Here is a 3,990-nt window from a genome sequence, read left to right on the forward strand (position 1 = left end):
CGCTGATGCTCTCAGTCGAAAAGTCAATCTTGAGAGAAAAAGGCCAAGAGCGTTGATAATAGAAGTTGTCTCGACAATTGTGGAGAGTATAAAGAAAGCTCAAGAGGAAGCTTCAGAAAAGAATGACCGAAAAGAGGAACGTTTGGGAAAAACGTTAGTGTTCGGTACAAACAGTCACGGGCTAAAGGTATTCCAAGATCGAATTTGGGTGCCTAAGTCAGGAGGAATAAGAGATATTCTGATGGAAGAAGCTCACAAAACCATGTACTCGATTCATCCTGGCAGCACTAAAATGTATAGGGACCTAAAACCCTATTACTGGTGGCCGACGATGAAATAATTGCTTATTTGAAATAATTGTTGAATGAATGATTTGTAGAGGTTTTAAGCTGTATATAAATGTATATATTTTTATCTACTAATATGTTGGGTAGAACATGGGTAGACAGTTGTTGTGTGATGAAATAAAATGATGAGAGGCCTCGATGTTGTTGTCGATCTAGTCATCTAGCAGAGTATGGATGACGACCACGGACTCTTTCTAGACTGTCCAGTGGAACGCTGGCAGGTTCATAACCTGTAGGTGTTGTGAACGATATGTTCACCGGTGTACTCTATCCCCCTCATGGTTGCCTTTAGGACATCTATTGTTGAGGAAACCCCTTTGCAGTAATGTCCATCCCGATAAAAATCCTAGATTAGGTCCCTTGAAATAGATGTTGTTTTAGGGACGTAAAGTGAGGATAACGGGAATGGGTAATCGGGTTATTGTTGGTTGGTGAAATTAAATATAATTATTTATTGTGGGTTGAAAACCCTATATGCTCACCAGGCTCCCAAGCGTGACCCACTAAGTTTTATTCGTATTATAGGTAGTGGCGCGGATGGATGAATCATCAAGTTATTTTGTTTATAGGCCTGTAGTTGTATATAACTGTTGTAAGGCTTATAATGTGTTGTTTATGCTTTTGTGTCTGTATCGGAACATGACATCCCGAGTTTTGATTATATAATGAAAATACATTTCTTTATGAAATGCTTTGATAAATTATTCTTTATCATATCTTGTTTTGGGAACAAATTCTGCAACTCTTTTAAATCAATGGATTTACTCTGAAATTATTTTAAAAGCATAAATTAAACCGGTCTTTTCTTTCCGTGAATTTGGGGATGTCACAACCTTCCGGTCCACAGCTCACATCTGGATTGCCACCGAGCCCACAGTACGAGTCTGGTATGCCCTACCCGGCCCTCAGCTCGTATCTGGAATGCTCCCGAGCCCACAGTACGAGTCTGGCATGCCATACCCGGCTCTCAGCTCGTATCTATAATGCTCTCGAGTCCTCAGTAGGAGTCTGGCATGCCCCGCCCGGCCCTCAACTCTTATCTGGAATACTCCCGAGTCCTCAGTATGAGTCTGGCATGCCCCGCCCGGCCCTCAGCTCATATCTGGAATACTCTAGGGTTTGGTGGCTACCGCACAGAGCAGTACAACCTCAACCCAGCCCACATAATATGTCGACATGTAACATAACTAATGCACATACAGATAATCACATAATAATACAAGTAGTCCTACAGATTTACCAACTGGCATAGCATCTAGCACGCATAACTAACTCATACTCAACATAATACAACTGTTGGGATATCATATCCAATGGGCCGACCTTGGTGCCTTAGACCCCTTAGTATAGTGGGGACAACTCACCTGGCACAACTGAAGTCCCACGGATAAAGCTCCAGTTGCTGGTAGATAGATTCCCGAACTGTCAACATCAAACAATACCCAATTAATAATTGGGTTCCAAGCCTAAGGTCCAACTCACACTCCAAAGCCCAAAAGTCAAGTAATGGGCCAAAGCCCAACATATGGCCTAATTTTCCAAATTGGGCCCAGACCTCTACATGGTCTTTCCTTAAGGCCCATCCAATTATTCTAGTCCAACTCTTGGTATTCCCATGGCCCAATATCACATAATCATAAAGGCCTAATTATGGCCCATCTATGGCCCAATTTTCCAAATCGGGCCCAAGTCTCTCACATGGGACTTATCTTAAAACTCATCCAATTATTTTGGTCCATTTACTTGTTCTTGGATAGTCCATCAATAGTCCAATCACCAAGGCCAAATAGGAAGGCCCAACTTAAGGCCCAAGTGAAAATAGGGTTTTCACATGAAATGACAATTAGGGTGAAGTATACCTACTTAACTCATTAAGGACTTAATCCATTAAGGACTTAACCCATTAAGTCCAATATTGCCTTAGGTTAATTTGCACATGATTATAAATTATTATTTTAAGTTTAATAAATAATTCTCGTGCGGTCCCGATCAATCCCAAAATTAGGGTTTCATGGAATTAGGGTTTTCCGAACCCTAATTAGGGTTTCCAACCCAAATACTAGTCCATTAATCAAATGGTTGGGCTTTTTTATCAATTAAGGCTTCATTGGGCCCATTAGGGTTTCATTGGGCCCATTAGGGTTTCATTGGGGCCACTTTTTCCAAGCATCCCCAAACGAGTCAAAATGCAAACGAGGCACACCGACACCCAACACGGCGGTTGGTGGTGGTTATGGCTTTTTCTATTGATTATTCCGACACGATTACAATTTACAACCCAATCCAAATAACACACATGCACATACTAATATAAACACACACACACACACACACTAATAAAACAAACACACACACCCACACTGCCCATAATGAGTCAAGCAACCCACCTAGTGGCGTGTGGCGGCGGTGTATAGGGTGTCAGCAGCAGCAGCAGCTAACGGCAACGTTGTCGGCGGCAGCCACCATGGCCGGCTGCCATGGTGTTCTGTCTTCGAGTTTTTCTGTCCATCGAGCATCCCTATCGCAATCAGTAACCCAATTCACCTACAAGCTTGTGAGGCACGACTGAAGCACACACACCCACACTTAGCAGCGGCGGCGACCACCTGCTGTGGAATGGAGTCGACGACAAGGCCACTGAAACAGCATCGACGATGTCATGAGCGACTACGGACGTCGTGATGGCGAAACAACGGCGCTAATGGTGGCAATCAATCTCGACAGGGCGGCAGTTGAGGCTCCAATATAACGGCTGGAGAAAGAGAAGGAGAATAAGGCGGGTGTCCTGGTCGCTTGAGGCTGCTCACTGATCGGAATTAAGTAGAGTCGGGTGACAACGACGTCGGAGGTAGAGGAAGGAGGGTGGTGGCCGGTAGGAGACATAAGGTGGTAGCCGCATTCTTATTTTAGGTTTAGGGTTCAGTTAGAGAAGTTGACGGGTAAACAAGTTCTAGCAATTTAATGTTCACTAAATCACTAGGTAAACAAGTTCATGCATTTTAATGGTCACTAAGCTACACAGAACATGAATTCAAGTAACTAAAGAAACAAATATTAACATGCTAGGTAGTAACAAATCGAACACAAGCAAATTACCAACTAAGCAAATCCAATATCAATAAGCTAAACCATAAGTCAGAAGCTTCATCTAGCTAAACAAGAGTAGCTAGATTCAGCTGCTCATGGCAACAAATAAACAAACACAAATCGAAATAGAAATCATAATGAAAGTACCAAACAATTAAACTATTGATGTACTTTTCTCTCCTTAGGTGATAAAAGCCTCTTCCATAACTTCTTTTCCTCTCAAAATCGTCTCTAGGTCTGCCTTCTATCAGCCAAAAATCCTCCAAGTCGTAATGGACAAGGATATATATACTTTCTAATTTTGTCGAGTTCACGTCGTAAGCCAATAAGTCTCACGTCATGAATATGAGATAATCGTGTTCGACAAGGATTCCTCCATCCGAATGCATATCTTCTAGAACACTCCAACTCACGTCATGAAACTAAACTTCTCACGACGTGAATTTATCAGATTTCGTGGGTTTCTTGTCTATTAATTCTCCAAGTCCCCAAAGTTCCAAGTGTTATCAATTTTGGTCCCTTTCTTCGAAAATGCTTCTACTTTGGCTGCAAAATA

The sequence above is a fragment of the Lactuca virosa genome, chromosome 5, assembly GCF_052849685.1.
Source record: "Lactuca virosa cultivar CGN04683 chromosome 5, Lactuca_virosa_CGN04683_v6, whole genome shotgun sequence".
Classification (NCBI taxonomy): Eukaryota; Viridiplantae; Streptophyta; class Magnoliopsida; order Asterales; family Asteraceae; genus Lactuca; species Lactuca virosa.